This window comes from Heterodontus francisci, chromosome 19, assembly GCF_036365525.1.
Source record: "Heterodontus francisci isolate sHetFra1 chromosome 19, sHetFra1.hap1, whole genome shotgun sequence".
NCBI classification, from domain to species: Eukaryota; Metazoa; Chordata; class Chondrichthyes; order Heterodontiformes; family Heterodontidae; genus Heterodontus; species Heterodontus francisci.
Genome location: NC_090389.1, coordinates 39884592 through 39910066, shown reverse-complemented (window position 1 = coordinate 39910066; position 25475 = coordinate 39884592). Strand labels below are relative to the sequence as shown.

Below are 25475 nucleotides of genomic sequence, written 5' to 3'. Positions count from 1 at the left end.
TCCTCTTGACAAGCGCTTCAACTTCTTGAGTAAACCACGGCTCCCTTGCTCGACAACTTCCTCCCTGCCTGACAGGTACATACTTATCAAGGACACGCATTAGCTGCTCCTTGAATAAGCTCCACATTTCGTTTGTGCCCATCCCCTGCAGTTTCCTTCCCCATCCTACACATCCTAAATCTTGCCTAATCGCGTCATAATTTCCTTTCCCCCAGCTATAATTCTTGCCCTGCGGTATATACCTGTCCCTGCCCATCGCTAAGGTAAACCTAACCGAATTGTGATCACTATCGCCAAAGTGCTCACCTACATCTAAATCAAACACCTGGCCGGGTTCATTACCCAGTACAAGCTGCATATGGTATAAGCATGCACTTTCTGCTTTCACCACACCTCACCATAACTTCCCTGATGCCTTTACCCTTTCAGATACCCAAGAACTGCCACCTGGCAAGGCAGTGGTTGAAGTTCAAGAGATGCAAGAGGAAGAAGAGGCAGAGGAAGAGGAAACACCATTACTTGATCTCACACTAAGCCACTTGCTTAGATACTGACATGGTGCTGACTTTAGGGGGTAACTCAGAGGCAGGATCTGCAGATGGTGACATATTGGGCACGAGTGGCGTGCAGCCAGGGCAGGTGACAAGGGTAGCATAGATGCCAGCTCATCAGAGCGCAAGACTGCACACGAGTTCTGCACAGAGGACTCAAATGAAGACCTTGTTGGGGCAGCCTACAAAAGGCTGATAGGGATGCAAACTGATTTGCTTGGTGCAGTGGCAGGCCAGTGTACAATGTCAACATGCACAGAGGATTCCAGCACCAACTTGGCATGGGGCTTTGTGCCTACAAAGCAACATGTGCGTAGGCAATGACATCCACCACCTTGGGGAAAACTGCAATCCTCACAAAGCTGTTTGCATGCTCCAACTGCTTCTCTCTGGTAAGAGGGAATGAAATGTGTTAAGCTCTCTTTGCATACAGAGTGCAACAGTGGATGGTGGACTGGGAAATGTTGCAAATATTGCTTGCTCCCACCTGGAAGGAGTGCAACACATATAAGTTCATGGCCATGGTCAGCTTCACAGACACTGGCAATGCCATCCTCACCCTGCTCTGAAGCTGTCGCAGGTGGTAGATTTCAGCAAACATCTCCTTAGTGAAGTGAAGATATCTGACACACTGTTCCTTACTGAAGTTGAGGTAGGAGAATTCCTCCCTGAAGACCCTGGGCAGATATGGCCTCCTGCTGAGAGCCCATCCCCCTTCCTCCTCCTCCCTCTTCGAGCAGCCTGCCCTTCTCTGTGTTACCTCTGCTCAATCTCCTTGTCATGCTGACCAAGAGAGATAGAAACTACTGCACATGTCTGGGAGCAAGAGGTCTGAGCAGAACCCTTGATGTGAAAACCAAGGCCTTCAACACAAGCCACACCACTGCCTGCAGACTTCACCAACTTTAAATAACAGCACAAACTATCAAACACCTCTACTAACTCAGCAATAGCCAGTAAACATCAATTAGCAACTAACCTGAAAGAAGGTGAAGATCCCTTTAAATAGCACAGTAGGGAGTCATTCCTGCTCCCGAACACTTGTTCAGCTGTGCGACGTTAAGGAGCATTAAGGTTGAAAATGGCAGTGCTATCGTCAAATCAGGATTATACTCTGACTGACATCACGATCTGCCTATTCTGCATACATCTGGCACATTCTCCCTGAACCTGGGCTAATAACTCACCAAAATGACGTCTGGCGTAGTCAACAGCAGAAGTGTGTGCGCACATCATGGATGCCATTTTGGAACCAAAATGGCATGCAAAGTGTTGAAAATATGGGGTGACGAAGCTGAATTTTGCAGCTTCTGTCTCTAACTATAGAAATCTGCCAATTTGCATTGAAAACTCCTCTGTCAACTAGCTTATGGCAGAACCTAGTCTAAAACCGTCAGCAGGTAACCACAATACTTGCAGGCGGTGATAAGATTTTTCAATGGAAATACAGGGTAGTATTTCCATGTAATGTAATGTTAGCTGCAGAAACAGTTATTAAATAGTTTGCATGCGTTTGCAGATTCTGCCCATTGAGTATCACTCAACTGTTTGAAACTCTGTTGTCTTAGCCAGCAGCCATGCTGGTAGAGATAAGTAAGACAGGTAAGTATAAAATTGTAAAAGGCAATTAATTACATGGTATTATAAATTATTTACAGCAGAGAAACAGGCCATTTGGCCCAACAGGTCCACGTCAGTGCATATGCTGCACACTAGCCTCCTCCCCCCTTCACCTGACCGCATCAATATATCCTTCTATTTCTTTCTCCCTCATGTGCTTAGCTAGCTTCCTCTGAAATGCACAGGAGACAGAGCGAGAGAGAGAGAAGCACAGCGGGAGCGGAGGTTTAAAAAGGACGCCAAAAGCCCAGAGTCAGAGACTGGACACAGAGAGAGAGAGGAGCACGGCAGGAGCGGAGAGAGAGGAGCACAGTGGGAGCAGAGAGAGAGGAGCACGGCAGGAGCGGGGAGAGAGGAGCACGTCGGGAGCGGAGAGAGAGGAGCACGGCAGGAGCGGAGAGAGAGGAGCACAGCGGGAGCGGAGAGAGAGGAGCACGGCAGGAGCGGAGAGAGAGGAGCACAGTGGGAGCAGAGAGAGAGGAGCACAGCGGGAGCGGAGAGAGAGGAGCACAGTGGGAGCGGAGAGAGAGGAGCACAGCGGGAGCGGAGAGAGAGGAGCACGGCGGGAGCGGAGAGAGAGGAGCACGGCGGGAGCGGAGAGAGAGGAGCACAGCAAGAGCAGAGAGAGAGAAGCACAGTGGGAGCAGAGAGAGAGGAGCACGGCGGGAGCAGAGAGAGAGGAGCACAGTGGGAGCGGAGAGAGAGGAGCACGGCAGGAGCAGAGAGAGAGGAGAACAGTGGGAGCGGAGAGAGAGGAGCACGGCGGGAGCAGAGAGAGAGGAGCACTGCAGGAGCGGAGAGAGAGGAGCACAGTGCGAGCGGAGAGAGAGGAGCACGGCAGGAGCGGAGAGAGAGGAGCACAGTGGGAGTGGAGAAAGAGGAGCACGGCAGGAGCGGAGAGAGAGGAGCACAGTGGGAGCAGAGAGAGAGGAGCACAGTGGGAGCGGAGAGAGAGGAGCACGGCGGGAGCAGAGAGGGAGGAGCACGGCGGCAGCAGAGAGAGAGGAGCACGGCGGGAGCAGCAGAAGCAGAGCAGGGAAAAATCGAAAAGTGACATCAAAGTGATGTCATAATCAACAGTGAGCCACTGGGGTGCGTATACAGGTAAGCTTTTAATTTAATTTAAATCAAACATACCATCAAACATCACAGCCAAGCAGATAGGTGATTGGTTTGGGAAGAAGCTACCTGTTTGATGAGTATTTGGGAAGTGATTAAGGTCTATTCTAATCCTAACGTTTAAAATAGTAAAGGAACTAGTGGTAAGCGTAACAAAATATATAAAAAAAGGAAAATAAAATAAATAATTGAATAAAATAATTAAGTAGTTAATTAAAACACATTAAGGATGGCAGGACTTGTGATGTGTTTTGCCTGCAGCATGTGGGAGTTCCTGGATGCCACTGTAATCCAGGGCAAACACGTCTGCAATAAGTATTTGCAGCTCGAAGAACTTCAGCTCAGAGTCACTGAACTGAAGTCCAAGCTGCAGACACTGCAATACATCAGGGAGGGGGAAAGTTACCTGGACATTTTGTACCAGGAGGCGGTCACACCTCTTAGGATAGGTTCTTCTGATTTGGTCAGTGGTCAGGAACAAGAGAGTATGGCTGCAGCTGAGGCAGGTAAGGGGACCCAGAGGGCAGGAGTGTAGGAGCCTCAGCCTTTGCGATTGTCCAACAGGTTTGAGGTTCTTTCAGCTTGTTTGGATGAGAGTGGGGGCTGCAAGGTAGATGATAAATCTGACCATGGCACCATGGTACAGGAAGCCATTCACGTGACTACAAAGGAATGTAGTGGTAGTAGGGGACAGTATATTTAGTGGGATTGACACTGTTCTTTGCAGCAAAGAGCGAGAGTCCAGACGGCTGTGTTACCTGCCCGGTACCAGGATTAGGGACATCTGTTCAGGGCTGGAGAGGAGCTTACAATGGGAGGGGGCCGATCCAGTCGTCATGGTCCATGTAGGTATCAACGACATAGGCAGGATGAGGAAAAAGATTCTGCATAATCAGTATGAAGAGCTAGATGTCAAATTAAGAAGCAGAACATCAAAGGTAATAATCTCTGGATTATTACCTGAGCCACGTGCAAATTGGCATAGGGCAAATAAGATTAGAGAAATTAATAAAGACTGGTGTGGTAGAAGTGGGTTCTGGTTCATGGTGCACTGGCACCAGTACTGGGGAAAGTGGTGGCTGTACCTTCGGGACGGTCTACACCTGAACCGTGCTGGGCCAGTGTTCTAGCGAGCCACATATCGAGGGAAGTAGAGAGGGTTTTAAACTGAATAGTGGGGGCAAGGGATCAAATTTGGGAAGATACAGTAAATCAAGGAGTAGAGACAAGGCAAAAGAGAAAGGTGTTAATATGGGAAATGATAAACAGACCATGACAGGAAGGGACAGAGCATACAAATCTAACAGTAAATCAGCAGATAAGGCTAGAGGTTACAAAAATAATAAAAGGACAAACTAAAGGCTCTGTATCTGAATGCACGTAGCATTCAAAACAAATCAGATGAACTGACAGCGCAAATAGGAATAAATAAGTACCATCTGATAGCCATTACAGAGACATGACTGCAGGACGACATAGATTGGGACCTGAATATTGAAGGGTACATGGCATTTAGGAAGGAAACTAGGAAAAGGTGGCGGGGTAGCTCTGTTAATTAATGATGGTATTAGTGCAATAGAGAGGGATGACCTAAGTTCAGGAGACCAGGATGTAGAAGCAGTTTGGGTAGAGATGAGAAATCCTAAAGGCAATAAGTCACTTGTGGAAGTGGTGTACAGGCCACCTAACATTAACCACACTAGGATAGGGTAAAAAGGAAGAAATAATGGCTGCTTGTCAGAAAGGTAGAGTGATAATTATGGGGTATTTTAACCTACATATAGACTGGAAAAATCAGATGGGCAGAGGTAGCCTAGATGAAAAGTTCACAGAATATTTTTGGGATAATTGCTTGGAACAATACATTCTGAAGACAACCATAGAGCGGGCTATACTAGACCTGGTATTGTGCAACGAGATAGGATTAATTAATGCCTAGCAGCGATCATAATATGATTGAACTTTACATTCAGTTTGAGGGAAAGAAGAGTGGGTCCAAGACTAGTATTTTAAACTTAAATAAGGGCAATTATGAGGGCATGAAAGCAGAGTGAACTGGCAAATCAGGTTAAGGGATAGCTCAATTGAGATGCAGTGGCAGACATTTAAGGGGATATTTCAGAATACACAGAATCGATACATTTCAACGAGAAAGAAAAATTCCAAGATTGAGACCGTGGTTATCCGTGGTGAACTAAAACAGTTAAAGATCGTATCAAACTTAAAGAAAAAGCATATATTCACGCAAAGATGGGAGGCAGGACAGAAGATTGGACAGAATATAAAAAAACAGCAAAGAATGACTAAAAGATTGATAAGGAAGGTAAAATTAGAGTACAAGAAAAAGCTAGGTAGAAATATAAAGACAGATAGTAAGAGTTTCTATAGATATTTAAAAAAGAAAAGTTAACAAAGTGAGCGTTGGTCCTATAGAAAGTGAATCTGGGGAATTAATAATGGATGATAAGGAGATGGCAGATGAATTGAACAGATATTTTGCATTGTACTTCACTATTGAGGATACAAATAACATCCCAATATTAGTTGTAAGTCAGGAAATGGAAGGCAGGGAGGAACTCAAGAAAATTACAATCAACAGGGGAGTGGTACTGAACAAATTGTTGGAGCTGCAGGCTGACAAGTCCCTGGGTCCTGATGGACTTCATCCTCGGATGTTAAAAGAAGTGGCTAGTGAGATAGCTGATGTGTTAGTTTTTATTTTCCAAAATTCCCTAGATTCGAGGAAGGTTCCGTTAGATTGGAAAATAGCGAATGTAACTCCTTTATTCAAAAAGGGAGGTAGAAAGAAAGCAGAAAACTACAGGTCAGTTAGCTTAACATCTCTCTTAGCGAAAATATTAGAAGCTATTATTAAAGATATTATAGCAAGGCATTTAGAAAAATTCAAGGTAATCAGGCAGAGTCAATGTGGTTTTGTGAAAGGGAAATCATGTTTACCCAATTTATTAGAGTTCTTTGAGGGAGTTACATGCGCTGTGGATAAAGGGGAACCGTAGATGTATTATACAGCAAAAGGAATTTTCCTCCACACAAGATCAGGTGACAGGTTGTTCAACCTTGCCCGTCTTAGAGCGAAGACCAAAGTACGGAAAGTCCTCATCAGGGAACTCCTCTTTGCTGACAATGCAGCATTAACATCTCACACTGAAGAGAGTCTGGAGAGATTCATCAACAGGATTGCGGCTGCCTGCAACGAATTTGGCCTAACCATCAGCCTCAAGAAAACGAACATCATGGGAGAGGACGTCCATCCATCAATATCGGCGACCACACTCCGGAAGTGGTTCAAGAGTTCACTTACCTAGGCTCAACTATCACCAGTAATCTGTCTCTCGATGCAGAAATCAACAAGCGCGTGAGAAAGGCTTCCACTGCTATGTCCAGACTGGCCAAGAGAGTGTGGAAATTGGCGCACTGACACGGAACACAAAAGTGCAAGTGTATCAAGCCTGTGTCCTCAGTACCTTGCTCTACGGCAGCGAGGCCTGGACAACGTATGTCAGCCAAGAGCGACATCTCAATTCATTCCATCTTCGCTGCCTCCGGAGAATCCTTGGCATCAGGTGGCAGGACCGTATCTCCAACACAGAAGTCCTCGAGGTGGCCAACATCCCCAGCATATACACCCTACTGAGCCAGCAGCACTTGAGATGGCTTGGCCATGTGAGCAGCATGAAAGATGGCAGGATCCCCAAGGACGCATTGTACAGCGAACTCGTCACTGGTATCAGATCCAACGGCTGTCCATGTCTCCGCTTTAAAGACGTCTGTAAATGCGACATGAAATCCTGTGACATTGATCACAAGTCATGGGTGTCAGTTGCCAGTGATCGCCAGGGCTAGCAGGCAACCATAAAAGGAGGGGCTAAAGTGTGGCGCGTTGAAGAGACTTAGCAGTTGGCAGGTAAAAAGACAGAAGCGCAAGGGGAGAGCCAACTGTGTAACCAGCCCGACAACCAATTTTATCTGCAGCACCTGTGGAAGAGTCTGTCACTCTAGAATTGGCCTTTATAGCCACTCCAGACGCTGCCTCACAAACCACTGACCACCTCCAGGCGCTTACCCATTGTCTCTCGAGACAAGGAGGCCAAAGGAAAAAGGATAAAAGGGAACCGTGGATGTATTATACTTAGATTTTCAGAAGGCATTTGATAAGATGCCACATCAAAGGTTATTGTAGTAAATAAAAGCTCATGGTATAGGTGGTAACATATTGGCATGGATAGAAGATTGGCTAACTAACAGGAAACAGAGAGTCAGCAGAAATGGGCCATTTTCTGGTTGGCAAGATGTAATGAATGGTGTGCCATTGGGATCAGTGTTGGGGCCTCAACATTTTACAATTTATAATAATGACTTAGATGAAGGGACTGAAGGTATGGTTGCTAAATTTGCTGCTGATACAAAGATAGGTAAGAAAGTAAGTTGTGAAGAGGACATAAGGGGGCTACAAAGGGATATAGATAGGTTAAGTGAGTGGGCAAAGACCTAGCAAATCAAGTATCATGTGGGAAAGTGGGAAATTGTCCACTTTAGCAGCAAGAATAAAAAAGCATATTATCTAAATGGAGAGAGACTGCAGAGCTCGGAGATGCAGAGGGATCTGGGTGTCCTAGTGCATGAATTGCAAAAGGTTAGTATGCAGGTACAGTATGTAATTAGGAAAGCTAATAGAATGTTATTGTTTATCGCAAGGGGAATTGAATACAAAAGTAGGGAGGTTATGCTTCAACTATACAGGGCATTGGTGAGACCACATCTGAAGTACTGTGTACAGTACTGGTCTCCTTATTTAAGGAAGGATGTAAATACATTGGAGGCAGTGCAGAGAAGGCTTACTAGATTAATAACCTGGAATGGGCAGGCTGTCTTATGAGGAAAGATTGGACAGGCTAGACTTGTATCCACTGGAGTTTAGAAGAGTAAGAAGCAACTGGATTGAAATATATAAGATCCTGAAGGGTCTTGACAGGGCGGATGTGGAAAGGATGTTTCCCCTTGTGGGAGAATCTAGAACTAGAAGTCACTGTTTAAAAATAAGGGTTCGCCCATTTAAGACAGAGATCAGTAGAAATTTGTTCTCTGAGGGTTGTGAGTCTTTGGAATTCTCTTCCTCAAAAGGCAGTGGAAGCCAAGTCTTTGAATATTTTTAAGGCAGAGGTAGATAGATTCTTGATAAGCACGGCGGTGGAAGGTTATCGGGGGTAGGTGGAAATGTGGAGTAATCAGTTCAGCTATGAACTTATTGAATGGTGGAGCAGGCTCAAAGGGCTGAGTGGTTTACTCCCACTCCTAATTCGTGTGTTCGTATGTATCTATGGTATTTGCCTCAGCTACTCCTTATAATAGCAAGTTCCACATTTTAACCACTCTCTAGGCAAAAGGTTGCACCCACAAGTGGAACTATCTTCTCTACGTCTAACATATCAAACTCTTTCAGAATATTAAAGACCTCTATCAGAGCACCACCCCGTACCCCAACTCGCACTCCCCCACCCCCACCTTTCCTAGAGTAAACAGCCCCAATCTGTTCAATTATCTAATAGATGCTTGGATGTGTATCACCATTCCTTCACTGTCATTGGGTCAAAAACTTGGAACTCCCTTCCTAACAGCACTGTAGTTGTACCTACACTATGGACTGCAGCGGTTCAAGGAAGCAGCTCACCACCACCTTCTCAAGGGCAATTAGGAATGGGAAACAAATGCTGGTCTTGCCAGCAACGCTCACATCCCATGAAAGAATAAAACAAAAGTAAATACTTTGCTCCTTTACAGCTTCTTGTCACCTCATCCCAATGGGTGCTTCTTCTGTACAAGAACATTTCTTCAACACATATGTACTTGAAATAAAATGCATCAACACAATCCCCCTTCACCTGACTGTCAAGTGGGTTTAATTTCAATGTTTAGAAGAATTAATTGCATACAAAGCGCAATAAGGATTCTGCATGAAGAATAAACATAAAGGTTCTAAAACATTAATACACTGTATAGTACTCAGGGACTTCAGAAGAACCATGATCCGCCCTTAGCCCCAAAACATCCGACATGAAAATATTCTTCAAATTAAATGTTAAAAACTAAGTTGTACAAAAAGCAATTCTTCCAGCAACTCAAATTCAAAATTCATAACTGAAGGTAAAATTAATTGTAGTCTTCAGTGCACATTTATTTTCAAATCTTTCACACACTAAAAATATACTGCTCCCTGATGTTTTCCATCTTACACCTCTACTATATTCAGCTCTCCTGAAGCTAATGTTTCCATTCACATACAATATTTAATTTAATTTACAGTTTCAAGCTCACAAATATTTTTCAACTCTGTACATCTACAATACCAACAAATAATAGCAAAGTGATAGTGATAGCACATAGTGATCAGCCAGCTGGTGTCTTTTATCCTCAATATCCACGGGTAAATGTCCTGGTCTGGTAGTATTAAATCCCCGGTTAGTTGCTATGGTAAATCTGGCAAGAAAAGTGTGATTAATTACCAGCAATGATATTAATGGTCCCTATGAAAATAGAAAGTCATGGTTTCTGGCCCAGTGCTGCAGTGATGTTAAAGTGAACCTTTATCAATGGCCCTTATGTCAACAGCACATGTCTGGCAATGACTTCTAGAGTATTGAGATTCAAGTAATTTTAGTTACTTGTACATAGAGTTACAAAGAATACAAAGTGCGGAAACAGTTCATTCAGACCAACTAGCTTGCGCTGGTGTTAATACTCGACAGGAGTCTCCTTCCATCCCAGCTACCTCATCTCAGCCTTTCAAAGTATCTTTCTATTCCCTTTTCTCTCATGTGCTCATCTAGTTTCCTTTTGAGAGCATCTAACCTATTTGCCTCAACCACTTCCTGTGACAGCGAGTTCCATATTTTAACTACTCTGAGTAAAAATAATTCTCCTTATTTCCCTATTGGATTTATTAGTGACTATCTGTAGTTATAGCCCCTAGTTTTGGATTCTCCCACAGTGGCGCAGTGGTTAGCACCGCAACCTCACAGCTCCAGGGACCCGGGTTCAATTCTGAGTACTGCCTGTGCGGAGTTTGCAAGTTCTCCCTGTGACTGTGTGGGTTTTCGCCGGGTGCTCTGGTTTCCTCCCACAGCCAAAGACTTGCAGGTGATAGGTAAATTGGCCATTGTAAATTGCCCCTAGTGTAGGTAGGTGGTAGAGAATATGGGATTACTGTAGGGTAAGTATAAATGGGTGGCTGTTGGTCGGCACAGACTTGGTGAGCCGAAGGGCCTGTTTCAGTGCCGTATCTCTAAATAAATGTGAAAAAACTCTCTCCACATCTATCCTGCCCGACCCATTCATAAAGACCTCTCTATCATGTCTCCTCTAAGTCTCTCTCCACTCAAGAAAAAAGCTCCAACCTGTTCAATCTTTTGCAATAGCTGAAATCTCTCTGTTCTGCTACCATCCAGCATGGACACGACAGGCTGAATGGCCTCTTTCTGTGCTGTAACCATGCTATGATTCTGTCCTTCGAAATCTTCTTTGCACTTTCTCCAGTGCTTCTATGTCCTTTTTATTATATAGAGACCAGAACTATGCACAGCACTCAAAGTGCTGCTTGATCAGGAAGGACCCTGATCAGGCTGCACTTTTAAAATTTAATGTAACTTTGCTACTTTTTGTTCACCTGTATCCCTAGATCCTTTGCTCGTCTATCCCATTCATTTTCTAATTTTCTAAGGAGTAGGTGATGTTTCTATTTTTCCTACCAAAGCACAGTATGTCATATTTACCGAATGATAAAGTTCACTTGTTATTTAACTGCCCAGTCTTTGAGCTTTCTAATATTTTCTTGTATTATGTTGCATTCTTCCTCAATGTCAGTCATAAGCCCACTCCGCAGTTTGGTATGATCTGTAAATTTTGATAGAGTTACTTATTCCTTTATCAAAATACCGTTTTGGATACTGTTGCGGGGGACGACTTACCAGGGGTAAGCAATGGGGTACAGGTATCTGGCACAGAGTCTGTCCCTGTTGCTCAGAAGGGAAGGAGGAAGAGGAGCAGAGCATTAGTCATTGGGGACTCCATAGTTAGGGGAACAGATAGGAGGTTCTGTGGGAACGAGACAGACTCACGGTTGGTATGTTGCCTCCCAGGTGCCAGGGTTCGTGATGTCTCGGATCGTGTTTTTGGGATCCTTAAGGGGGAGGGGGAGCAGCCCCAAGTCGTGGTCCACATAGGCACCAACGACATAGGTAGGAAGAGAGATGGGGATTTAAGACAGAAATTCAGGGAGCTAGGGTGGAAGCTTAGAGCGAGAACAAACAGAGTTGTTATCTCTGGGTTGTTGCCCGTGCCACGTGATAGCGAAGCGAGGAATAGGGAGAGAGAGGAGTTGAACACGTGGTTGCAGGGATGGTGCAGGAGGGAGGGTTTTGGTTTCCTGGATAATTGGGGCTCTTTCTGGGGTAGGTGGGACCTCTACAAACAGGATGGTCTTCACCTGAACCAGAGGGGTACCAATATCCTGGGGGGGAGATTTGCTAGTGCTCTTCGGGGGGGTTTAAACTAATTCAGCAGGGGAATGGGAACCTAAATTGTAGTGCCAGTGTACAGGATGTTGAGAGTAGTGAGGTCAGGGATAAGGTTACAAGGACGCAAGAGGGCACTGGCAAGCAAGAACCTGGTTTAAAGTGTGTCTACTTCAACGCCAGGAGCATCCGGAATAAGGTGGGTGAGCTTGCAGCATGGGTTGGTACCTGGGATCTCGATGTAGTGGCCATTTCGGAGACATGGGTAGAGCAGGGGCAGGAATGGATGTTGCAGGTTCCGGGATTTAGATGTTTCAGTAAGAACAGAGAAGATGGTAAAAGAGGGGGGGGTGTGGCATTGTTAATCAAGGAGAGTATTACAGCGACAGAAAGGACGTTTGAGGACTCGTCTACTGAGGTAGTATGGGCAGAGGTTAGAAACAGGAGAGGTGAGGTCACCCTGTTGGGAGTCTTTTATCGACCTCCAAATAGTTCCAGAGATGTAGAGGAAAGGATAGCAAAGATGATTCTCGACAGGGGCGAGAGTAACAGGGTAGTTGTTATGGGGGACTTTAACTTTCCAAATATCGACTGGAAATACTATAGTTCGAGTACTTTAGATGGGTCAGTTTTTGTCCAGTGTGTGCAGGAGGGTTTTCTGACACAGTATGTAGACAGGCCAACCAGGGGCGATGCCACATTGGATTTGGTACTGGGTAATGAACCCGGCCAGGTGTTAGATTTAGATGTAGGTGAGCACTTTGGTGATAGTGACCATAATTTGGTTAGGTTTACCTTAGCGATGGGCAGGGACAGGTATATACCGCAGGGCAAAAATTATAGCTGGGGGAAAGGAAATTATGATGCGATTAGGCAAGATTTAGGATGCGTAGGATGGGGAAGGAAACTGCAGGGGATGGGAACAATCGAAATGTGGAGCTTATTCAAGGAGCAGCTACTGCGTGTCCTTGATAAGTATGTACCTGTCAGGCAGGGAGGAAGTTGTCGAGCGAGGGAGCCGTGGTTTACTAAAGAAGTTGAAGCTCTTGTCAAGAGGAAGAAGAAGGCTTATGTTAGGATGAGACGTGAAGGCTCAGTTAGGGCGCTTGAGAGTTACAAGCTAGCCAGGAAGGATCTAAAGGGAGAGCTAAGAAGAGCAAGGAGAGGACACGAGAAGTCATTGGCGGATAGGATCAGGGAAAACCCTAAGGCTTTCTATAGGTATATCAGGAATAAAAGAATGACTAGAGTTAGATTGGGGCCAATCAAGGATAGTAGTGGGAAGTTGTGTGTGGAATCAGAGGAGGTAGGGGAAGCGTTAAATGAATATTTTGCGTCAGTATTTACAGTAGAGAAAGAAAATGTTGTCGAGGAGAATACTGAGATTCAGGCTACTAGGCTAGATGGGATTGAGGTTCACAAGGAGGAGGTGTTATCAATTTTGGAAAGTGTGAAAATAGATAAGTCCCCTGGGCCAGATGGGATTTACCCTAGGATTCTCTGGGAAGCTAGGGAGGAGATTGCAGAGCCTTTGTCCTTGATCTTTATGTCGTCATTGTCGACAGGAATAGTGCCGGAAGACTGGAGGATAGCAAATGTTGTCCCCTTGTTCAAGAAGCGGAGTAGAGACAGCCCTGGTAATTATAGACCTGTGAGCCTTACTTCGGTTGTGGGTAAAATGTTGGAAAAGGTTATAAGAGACAGGATTTATAATCATCTTGAAAAGAATAAGTTCATTCGTGATAGTCAGCACGGTTTTGTGACGGGTAGGTCGTGCCTCACAAACCTTATTGAGGTGGATGAGGGTAAAGCAGTGGATGTGGTGTATATGGATTTCAGTAAGGCGTTTGATAAGGTTCCCCATGGTAGGCTATTGCAGAAAATACGGAAGTATGGGGTTGAAGGTGATTTAGAGCTTTGGATCAGAAATTGGCTAGCTGAAAGAAGACAGAGGGTGGTGGCTAATGGCAAATGTTCATCCTGGAGTTTAGTTACTAGTGGTGTACCGCAAGGATCTGTTTTGGGGCCACTGCTGTTTGTCATTTTTATAAATGACCTGGAAGAGGGTGTAGAAGGGTGGGTTAGTAAATTTGCGGATGACACTAAGGTAGGTGGAGTTGTGGATAGTGCCGAAGGATGTTGTAGGGTACAGAGGGACATAGATAGGCTGCAGAGCTGGGCTGAGAGATGGCAAATGGAGTTTAATGCGGAAAAGTGCGAGGTGATTCACTTTGGAAGGAGTAACAGGAATGCAGAGTACTGGGCTAATGGGAAGATTTTTGGTAGTGTAGATGAACAGAGAGATCTTGGTGTCCAGGTGCATAAATCCCTGAAGGTTGCTACCCAGGTTAATAGGGCTGTTAAGAAGGCATATGGTGTGTTAGCTTTTATTAGTAGGGGGATCGAGTTTCGGAGCCACGAGGTCATGCTGCAGCTGTACAAAACTCTGGTGAGACCGCACCTGGAGTATTGCGTGCAGTTCTGGTCACCGCATTATAGGAAGGATGTGGAAGCTATGGAAAGGGTGCAGAGGAGCTTTACTAGGATGTTGCCTGGTATGGAGGGAAGGTCTTACGAGGAAAGGCTGAGGGACTTGAGGTTGTTTTCGTTGGAGAGAAGGAGGAGGAGAGGTGACTTAATAGAGACATATAAGATAATCAGAGGGTTAGATAGGGTGGATAGTGAGAGTCTTTTTCCTCGGATGGTGATGGCAAACACGAGGGGACATAGCTTTAAGTTGAGGGGTGATAGATATAGGACAGATGTCAGAGGTAGTTTCTTTACTCAGAGAGTAGTAGGGGCGTGGAACGCCCTGCCTGCAACAGTAGTAGACTCGCCAACTTTAAGGGCATTTAAGTGGTCATTGGATAGACATATGGATGAAAATGGAATAGTGTAGGTCAGATGGTTTCACAGGTCGGCGCAACATCGAGGGCCGAAGGGCCTGTACTGCGCTGTAATGTTCTAATTCTAATTCTAAAAAAAAAAATCATTAATGTAAATTGGAAACGTGGATTGCAGCGGTTCAAGAAGGCAGCTCACCACCATCTTCTCAAAGGCAATTAGGGATGGGCAATAAATGCTGTCCTAGCCAGTGATGCCCACATCCCATGAATAAATTTTAAAAAAATGAAAAGTGGTCCTAGCACTGACCCTTGTGGTAAACCACTTTCTACCTTCCTTCAATCTAACTACCCTTTATCCCTATCTCCATTTTCTATTTTTTAGCCAATTTGCTATCCATTCAGCTTTTTGTCCCCCGACTCCATGTGCCCTAACTTTGTCATGAGCCTACTGTGTGGTACCTTATTAAAGGTCTTTTGAAAATCCAATAAAAAAGAGAGACTTATATTTATATAGCACCTTCCACAGCCATCAGGCGTCCCAAAGCGCTTTACAGCCAAGGAAGTACTTTTGAAGTGTAGTCACTGTCGTAATGTAGGCAGCTAATTTCTTCACAACAAACTCCTACAAACAGCAATGTGATAATGACCAGATGTGATGTTGATTGAGGAATAAGTATTGACCTGGACACCAGGGATAACTCCCCTGCTCTTCTGTAAAATAGTGCCATGGGTTCTTTTACCTGAGAAGGCAGACAGGATCTCAGTTTTCACGTCTTATCCAAAAGACAACAGCTCCAACGGTGCAGCACTCCCTCAGTACTGCACTAGACTGTCAGCCCAGATCTTTTGTGCTCAAGTCCTAGAGTGGAACTTGAACCACAATCTCATAACTCAGTGGCAAAAGTGCTACCAACTGAGACATGGCTGATACTGATATGACATATACTGCATTACCCTTGTCTACTCGTTCCATTGCTTATCACTACTCCAAAAGAGAACTATTCCGCAGCATGTTCAATGATGTTTAACACAAATAAACTAAAGAAAGTTTAACCCTTTTAATTTTTGTTGAACATGCAAAACATACCCAAGAGCTATAATGATAAAGCAGTGGTTAGAACCCAGAGGATTTCAAAACTTGAAATGTACCTGTGAATGGACAATTTTATTTTATTTAGAGATACAGCACTGAAACAGGCCCTTCGGCCCACCATGTTGGTGGCGACCAACAACCACCCATTTATACTAACCCTACAGTAATCCCATATTCCCTACCACCTACCTACACTAGGGGCAATTTACAATGGCCAATTTACCTATCACCTGCAAGTCTTTGGCTGTGGGAGGAAACCGGAGCACCCGGCGGAAACCCACGCGGTCACAGGGAGAACTTGCAAACTCCACACAGGCAGTACCCAGAATTGAACCCGGGTCTCTGGAGCTGTGAGGCTGCAGTGCTAACCACTGCACCACTGTGCTGCTTCTCAGTAGTTCTCATCCAGAATATGAAAAGAATCACAATGTGATTGCTCTCTTTGGTAGATGGGGGTTATAAAAGCACCAAAATTTCCTCCCAAGAGTATATGCAGGCAATCATACTGCAGCATGGAAGGTGATTATGAAATCTTCAGTCCAGAACATTCCACTTCCTCTTCTGAAGGAAGATAGACAGCAGTGAAGCAGCAGCAGTTGGATATGAGAAAAATTTGTTGAGAAAAATGTGGGGAAAATCCAAATTTTTAAAAAGATTTAATTTTGGCCTTTTATTACTATAGTTTGAGAGAGTCCAATGTATGGGAGCCAGCTCCCGAAGTTCATATTGTTCAATTCAGTTTCCACAAACCAGCAATAGGCTCAGTTTTACTTGTCAAGTTATGGAAAGTAGATTTAAAAGCATAAAAGCTAATCATGGATAGTATGCTCTCAAATTCAAATCAAAAGACCAATATAAAAGGCTCTTTAATGTGTGGTGTATAAACCACTTTGATAAACAGAAAAAGGTAACATTGTATGCAAAGTGCCAAACTAGTTAACTTTTAACCAGCCACAAAGTAATTAACACAATATGCTCATTCAGTGCTGAACATAGACAATCCAACAGAATCCTTACTCCCACATTATACAAACAAAACCCATTATTTAAATAAAGTACGAACAATAAACCTAATAATGGTAGTGTTTCAGTTTTGTTATAAAGCTCTCACATTAACACAAGTTAAAAACTCTGAGTTCTGATTGCTACAGCTGTCTTAAAAAAAATTCTAAATCCATTTCCGCAAACCAAGGAAACATGGAAAAAGTCCATACTGCCAATGGAAACATTCAGCAGCAGTAAGCCCACTGCTGCGGTTTCTTGCAGAGGCAGCAAACTTTTGAAAGGGAAGTCACTGCCAACTCAAATAGTTTTCTTTCACACCCAAGAACAAACAGTGTGCACACCAAAGGCTTCCCGAGGGCTCGCAACAGTTGCACCAATGTGAACAAAGGTAAATGTAGATCACTGCTACTTGTGAACTGCTTCTTTGCTCCTACCCTTTGTCTGATAACATTCCTGTGAAGCACTTGGGGTGTTTTACTACATTAAAGGCTCTATATTACTGTAAGTTGGTGTTTTTGTTGTTGTAAAGCCAGCAAATCGCTAATGGGATATCAGATGCTGACCTATCTCAGTATAACAGGTTTTTAGCAATAAGGGTCTCTAAAAATTACACCTGTGCTTCCTTTTTAATTGCCTCCCCAACAAAGAATTCAGAAAGTAATCACTTACAATGAATAACGTATATCTTGAACATTGCAATGGTGATGTATAAGCTAAGTTGCTTACACCATTAATTTAGTGTGTTTCTTTCATTGCTGTTAATTTAGAATAAAGTAAAATGCTACAGAAATTAAATATGTTGCAATATTTAGGCTGTTATGCATTGACTGGCATTTATATATAACAGGAAAATTGAAAAGGAATTAACATTTTAAATGATCATAATTCAGAAAGTGACATTTTGTTAACCCACATATTGTATTAAAGATTCTTGGTTTATAAAGCAGCATCAACAACAAATTTATTAGTTATATAATACACTGGAGATTTTAAGACTTCACTGTTGGGGTGACACAAGAATAACTGAACTTAAAAAAATCTTTCAAACTGCTCTTCACAGATGCTGCTTGACTGGTTGAGTGTTCCGGCATTTTCTGGTTTTATTTCAGATTTTCAGCATCCGCAGTTCTGTTTTGGTTTCAAATTGCTCCTTGGTAGAAATGTTCATTGTGTCTAAAACTTCATTACTAAAAAGCCACAGTTAAAAAACTTATACAGTGTTAATTTTTAAAATATATAGCCATGTAAAAGCAATACAGAAGTATATGTTAGTATTTAGTAATTAGTATCCTTACAGGCCTGTAAATTTGTTCTATGGGGCATTTTAAACTAAACTGTTAAAACTAAGTTACTTTATATCGATTGATGCACACCAATTTTCAAAGTTTTGAACTACAGCTAAATTATGCAAAGAAAATGAAAAAAAAGTCTAATCTCAAAGTCTCAAATGCTAAATGCACTTCATCAATGTCTGTTCATGATGATTGATGCAATGTTATTTTTCTTTCAGCACCTCTTACCTTGTCTAGTTACTGAATGAGATGAGACTAGGAAGCCCCACAAATACTCTCAGCCTTTGAGTTTAAAGCCTGCAATTCTCCAGTGCAAACTGATTGTAAATGTCCTTGTAGCCAATGGTACTTAAGGCCACAAAGTTCAAGCTGACTGTGGAGTAGAACAGCACTGAACATCTGGCCATGAATGATCAGAAAGGCTACAAACTAACCGTGCTGGGCTCTTGATGAAAAATTCAACATTTTCCTTGTTGGCACAGTTGTTTTATAGTATTCTCTTGAGCTTCCCGAATTATATTAAGAAAATTTCACTGCAGCAATTTATATCTGTGAGAACAGCTGGCGCTGAAAGGGGATCTGTTACACTCCAATTGCTGGGGGACCTTAGATTGGATCCTGCTACATTCACTACATTTGTCCTTGAACATTAGTTTTGCAGGACACAATAAAAGTTTAACTAATCCTATCATTTTAAGCATGATGATGACCTATGATAGCAAAATATTCAGCTGTGCATTAAGCCAAAATATTTGTAAAGAACAGATTCCAGGTAAAGCAAAATATGTTACTTGCATCTCGTAAGTTGGATTACAGCTCATCCTGGTCTAGATCTTGAACAAGCAGTCTGATATCAAAGAGGCAGTAGAGGAGTAAAGAGCAATAGAACTCTGTGTCATTAGCACACCTGTGAACATCTAGAACTCTCATGCTCAAAAATTCACTGAGACTTGGTTAACTGAATATTTCAAAACCGAGTGATAGACTTTTGTTAGATGAGGGTATTAAGGGTTACGGAACTAAGATGGATAGATGGAGTTAAGATGTAGATCAGTCATTATCTAGTTAAATAGCGGAACAGGCTCGAGGGGCTTAATGGCTCTGTGACTGTTTATATGAACAGATCGATAGCTGCAGAAGTATTGTGGAGGATAGAGGGCCATGGGCTAGACAGTTAGCAGTTTGAAAGTGCAGTGTTAAGTGACCTGAGGAAGTTTTATTCCAGGAGTGGATGCAGATAGAAGTGGGATACGAACATACGAATTAGCAGAAGTAGGCCACTCGGCTCCTCCAGTCTGCTCCGCCATTCAATAAGATCATGGCTGATCTGATTGTAACCTCAACTCCTGCCTACCCCTGATAACATTTCACCCCCTTGCTTATCAAGAATCTATCTACCTCTGCCTTAAAAATATTTAAAGACTCTTCTTCCAATGCCTTTTGAGGAAGAGAGTTCCAAAGACTCATGATCCTCTGAGAGAAAAAAATTTCTCATCTCTGTCTTAAATTAATTTTAAACAGTGGCCCCTAGTTCTAGATTCTCCCACAAGGGGAAACATCCTTTCCACATCCACCCCATCAGGATCTTATATGTTTCAATCAAGTTGCCCCTTACTCTTGAGAAAGGGATGGGAATGAGGTAGGGGAATGTAGGTGGTGAGTGGTAAAAGGAAGTGGTCAGGTGGCATTGTCTGTGATTGGGAGGAGAACAGTCTTGGGAGCTGGCAAGGTTAAGCAGATGGCTGTAAATATGGGAAATGAAGTTATTTGGAGGGAGAGAGGTTGAGCAAGAAAAGATGATCAGTAAAACCAAAGGAGAGAGGACAAGATGAATTGAGATGGAGATTAAAATCAAAGCTAAGGAGTCACTCGGTGCAGAGGCTGAGAGAATAAAGGAAGGAGAATTACTCAGTGAGAAACTAGGAGTGGGGCTGGGGGTTCAGTAGAGAATGGGGATTTAAAAAAAGAGACGAGCGAGGTGAAACAAGGTGAGATGCTCAAAAGAGCAGAAGGTAATAAGAGCAGGGAAAGAGTCCATAGTGTCATTTGGTGATGAGGGCCTTACCACTACCATGGGTAGCTTGGGTGGAGCAGATGGTGGGAAATACAGCCAGGTTGGAGGGGGGCGGGGTGGTGGTGGTGGGTGGTACTTCGGTAAGAGGCAAGGTGTCGCCACTGATGATGCAAGTGATGCAATGATAGAAGCACTATAATTAGCCTCATTGTCCTGTTCTAAGGAGTAGGGGGGAAAAATTAGGCATGGTTCACATTTCTGATTGGTATCCAATGATCGCGTGCTGGAAAAGTTACCTGTGTGTCAATATTGGATGTGATGACACCAGGCTGAACTATGATTCCCATAATCACACGGTCTGCTGACACTAGAGAAAATGTTTTAATTCCAAAATCTTTGGAGATTCATAATCTATCAAATGTTTGTAGCATAACTCATTCCTATTCCTTATGCAGAAATTAGCCTGTAGGACAGTAGTAAACAGACACTTTGAAATAGGACCTCAATAAAGAAAGCATCAATGATCAAAAAATAAGGAGCAGGACTGAAAGGAAGTGCATTGTGAAAGGTAAAACTGCGAATGCCGGAAATACATAGTAGGTTAGTCAGCAACTATGAAGAGAAACAGTAGGCAGGACATGGCCCTTTAACTACATTTGCAGGAATTTTAAAATTTTTTACTGCAGAATGTTAAGTATGGGGCCTGAAAGTGTAAATCAACAACTCTATTTTTCACTCTCCAGTTTCTTTCCTTCACAGTCTACTACACCATTGACCCTAGACATTGACCGAGAGGTCTTGTGGGCAACAGCAGGAACCTCTAAAGCCTCCGTCAATGCCACTTTGTGGTCTGCTAGTAAAGGGTGTTGAAGTGCAATGTGGCAGGTCTCCAAATTGCTGCTCAAATCTGCAGTTTATCCTCACAGTTAGTAGGAATGAATTAAATGTATGTTGGTAAGTACATGTACAGAAATAGTATTTTAGTCTGAAAGTAATATTCCTGCACATTGTGTTCTCCTTTAGCATGCTATAGCACCAACTACTTGAAGAGATTCTTTAATTAATGGAGGCAGAAGTAGTAACACTTCTTGCCCAGTAAGAAAGGAGGTGTGTGGTAAAGTTAACTTTACAAGGAACTTAAAAATGAAGCCATTAGAAAACAGGAACAAACTGAAAAAAGTGGATAAAAATGTTCGGCAATGCTTCCTAGATAGGCAATAGTACTGGTCGCCAATATTCAAAAAAGGATTTTTAAAATTAACCTCTCATAAATATTCAACGAAAATACAGTTCTATCAGTTTTTTTTATTCTGTCCCTTTTTGGTTGTATAATTACAGCAACTGGTTGTACTTTACACTGTAGATGTTCTAATTTCCCTCTATTCACAAGCAAGGACACTTAACTTTCCACTACTGTAGTGGTTTACAACAGTGCACATTTAGTATGATCCATTGGAAGCCTTTGGCTTGGCTGATCAACTCGACGGGCAACAATAAAACTGAAATTCAACTATAAATTTAGTATGGAAATGTATCAAAGCCAAGCGCTTTTAACAGCAGTGCATATTATTCATTCATAGTTCACATTACTCTATTCCTTCCATGTATAAAAAGCTATCATACAGTGTCTTTAATAAATCCGTAGTTTTCCTGCCAAAACTCCTCCTCCTTTCAAATGAAGTCTTCAAATTAGAATTGAAAAGTTTGTATAGTGGTGATGATATCCAGTCCTGATGATTTCCTGATGGAGGATGTAAGACACCATATGTATATTACTGAATCATGTGAGGATGTGAAAGGCGAGATTTTTCTCAACTCCTTGTTGAGTAACTGTCACAAACAAATTCCAGCAATATATAATTGTTGTCTATGATTTATGCAGTCCATTTTCAGTCACTGGTTTTCAAAACTGTGTGTGTGACTGCCTAGAAATACTGACATACACCAAGTATTTTCCATCTCCAGTTTCTTTCCTTCATAATTTTCCCTGACAACACAATCCTAGATTTTGAATAAGAGGACTTGTGGGCAACAATAGAAGCCTCTAAAGTCTCTGTCCATGGCTGCCAGTACAGAATGTTGAAGTGCAAATGGCAGGACTCCTAACTTCTAAAAGATCGATACATATAATGGGGAAGCTAGATAAATACATAAGGGAGAAAGGAATAGAAGGAAATGGCTGATAGGTTTAGTGGGAGGAGACTCATGTGGAGCATGGATCAGTTGGGCCAAATAGCCTGTTTCAGTGCTATAAATTCGATGTAACACAATGCAAATTGCCCAAAGGAAAAGAATAGTATCACTGCAGAAAGCATTTTTAATTAGTGCACAACAATTTGAAGCAATATGTTAGAAAGTCAATCGATAGCAAAAAATAAATTTGTTGATAGACTGAAAAATGATGACCACGGGCACTCCATGGGTTCCCCTGATGGAGTCTCTATTAAGAAAGTCTATGATATAAGTATTGAAAAAAATTCTAACTATGATTTTAAAAACCCTAAGTGATTGGCATAAAGAATTCTTCTAATCTTATACAGGGAAAACCTAGGCCATAAAACTCAGCTCCGTAGCAATGGTAGTTTTGATGCTATGGATGCTGTCTTGGAACAAAACTGGCATCTTTGCTGTGTGCATACACTTCCACCTGGCCGCCATTTTTAGATTTTTTTTTTAGATTTAGAGATACAGCACTGAAACAGGCCCTTCGGCCCACCGAGTCTGTGCCGACCATCAACCACCCATTTATACTAATCCTACACTAATTCCATATTCCTACCACATCCCCACCTGTCCCTATATTTCCCTACCACCTACCTATACTAGGCGCAATTTATAATGGCCAACTTACCTATCAACCTGCAAGTCTTTGGCATATGGGAGGAAACCGGAGCACCCGGAGGAAACCCACACTGACACAGGGAGAACTTGCAAACTCCACACAGGCAGTACCCAGAATTGAACCCGGGTCGCTGGAGCTGTGAGGCTGCAGTGTTAACCACTGCGCCACTGTGCCGCCCTGTGATGAGGGCATACACGCAGACATTAGGAGCAAGCACCAGAAATATGCAGAGTAGGCAGAACATGATGCCAGCCAGCAGATCAGCTTATAACACTGATTTAACACCAGTACTGCCGTTTTTGAATCTCACTGCTCCAGCTAATGCCCTTTCTTAATCTCGCACAGCTGACCATGAGTTCAGCAGCAGGAAAGAACGGTCACTCATGCTATTTAAAGGGTTCATCAACTGCTTTCAGGTTAGTTACTGATTTCTACTGGCTCTGCAAGTTTGTAGAAGCACGGTGAGTTTTCTAGTGCTGTTTAAAATTGGTGAAGGCCTTGGTTCTGCCTTTAAAGGTTCTGCTCTGACCACTTCGTCTGTGCTGTAGTTATCATCCCCCTTGGCCGGCAGCATGAAAGGGAGATTCAGCAGAGCTAACACAGTGGAGGACAAGCTGCTCAAAGAGGCAGGAGGAGAAGGGCTTTCAGCAGGAGTCCATATCTACCCAAGGCTTTCAAAGAACATTTCTCCTACCTCAACCTAAACCAGAAACAGTGTGGGCAATTTTTAACTGATGGTTCTTGCTGAAATAGCCAGTCTAGAAGCCACTGGCAGCTGCAGTGGGGTTTGCTGAAGCTCTTTAGCACAGCAATAGCACCCCGTCTCCAGGTTTCCTGACCAGAGAGGGTGGGCAGAATGATGATCCAGATCTGTCAACGGAAGAATTTCTAATTAAAGGAACCCCGACATGAGTCAAAATGGTTCAAATGGATTTTTGAGGCTGCAGCAACCACAGGAATGGAGAAGAGGCCTGGGAAGGGTGCCACCAGGCCTCTCACTCTTACCTGGAGGTCCTGTTGTGGGTTCTCAGGGACTGCAGTGAGGGAAGCTCTCCCAAGGATGGGAGAAAGAGGACAGCCTCTTCAACCAAGCAAGTGTGAATGGAAGTGATCGAGGAAGTCAGCAGCAGAAGCATAGTCCCTCCAACATAGAGACAGTGCACCAAGAGGATCCAGGACCTCAGGAGGGCAGGAAAGGTGAGTGGCATAACATTTGCAGGTGCCAAACCCTACACTCTGACTTTCCCAGCATTCTCCTGCACAGCATTTTTCACAACACACCTTGCAGCTCTACTCATTCCTCTCTTTCCCCATCTGAACAGCCAACACTCACACTCGCCCTCATCCCATTTCTCTCTCGCACCCATTCCTCAGTCACCCTCCATAAATGTTGTCCTTCCCTCCTCTCCACTCAAGCCATTTCTATCACTTATAACTCTCTGATTTTCCTCCTTGCAGAAGAAGAGAGCACATAACCTTGGGGAGAGGCAGAGACCTCGGGATGGCCTTCCAGTAACAGGCACCTTGATGTCCACTGGCAATGCATGGCCCCCTGGCCCAATGGGAAGGCCGCCCACCTCCTCCTGGAATGTGCCTTTGCAAAGCAGGTGTGGAAAGAGATGCAGTGGTTTTTGTCAAGGTTCATCCCAAGCAGCTCTGTAACACAGGAGTCTGTGCCCTACGGGCTGTTCCCAGGGACGCACACCGAGACAAACATCAACTGCTGCTGGAGGACTATCAATTCGGTGAAAGACGCCCTTTGGTCTGCCCGAAACTTGCTGGTCTTCCAGTGCAAAGAGTTGTCCACCACCGAATGTTGCAGACTGGCACATTCCAAGGTCCAGGACTACGTGCTGAGGGACGCACTAAAGCTTGGGGCAGCCGCAGCAAAGGCTCAATGGGGAAAGACCACAGTGTAAGGTTCCCCCACCAAGCTGGACTGAGGGGCTGGATCCACGTGAAACCCCTCGAACTGTATCGTTAATATTCTCAATCGCTGTAAATGTAAAACTGTAATTGACATGACAATTGTGAAACGGAAGGGTCGGGAAGAAACTCATGACAGTATTGAAGGAAACTGATCTCCCTTGCAATGTTTGTATTTTTTGGTTTGGAAACTGTTTGGCAATGTAATTTTTACAGATTTTTATGAATAAAGTATATTTTGGAAATAAAAAAAAAAGAAGGAGGTCTTGTTCCAGGAGGCTGCAGACATCAGCAACGACCTGTCATGAAAGCTTGAGCCTCATTAGGCACTGGTGCTTTCACAACGTCTCAGTTTCACTAAGAAGATGCTCACTGAAATCTGCCATCTCTTGCAGGAAGACATGCAGCCTCAGAGCAGGGCAAGGATGGCCCTGACAGTGGTTGTGAAGATGACTGTGGTCATGAATTTCTCCACTTCGGGATCCTTCCAGGCTGGAGCAGGTGACATCTCGAACATCTCCCAGTTTACTGTCCACTGCTGCATTAGGGAAGTGACTGATGCTCTATATGCCAGAACAGGATAGTATTATCTCTGACCAGAGAGAAACAGGCAAAGTATGTATGTGGCATTGCCAGGAT

General features: G+C 43.6%; 1 protein-coding gene and 1 long non-coding RNA gene across 16 annotated transcripts in view; one reads left to right on the top strand and one right to left on the bottom strand.

The window, feature by feature from the left end:
• The window catches only part of LOC137380025 (forkhead box protein P1-like), a 621483-nt gene that overhangs the window by 438198 nt on the left and 157810 nt on the right, over positions 1–25475 (bottom strand). The gene's annotated exons all lie outside the window — the stretch shown is intronic.
• The window catches only part of LOC137380027 (uncharacterized), a 33602-nt gene continuing 25210 nt past the window's right edge, over positions 17084–25475 (top strand). Inside the window, exon 1 of the long non-coding RNA XR_010976953.1 lies at positions 17084–17150. This is a non-coding gene — a long non-coding RNA (uncharacterized lncRNA). The remainder of the gene's footprint in view (positions 17151–25475) is intronic.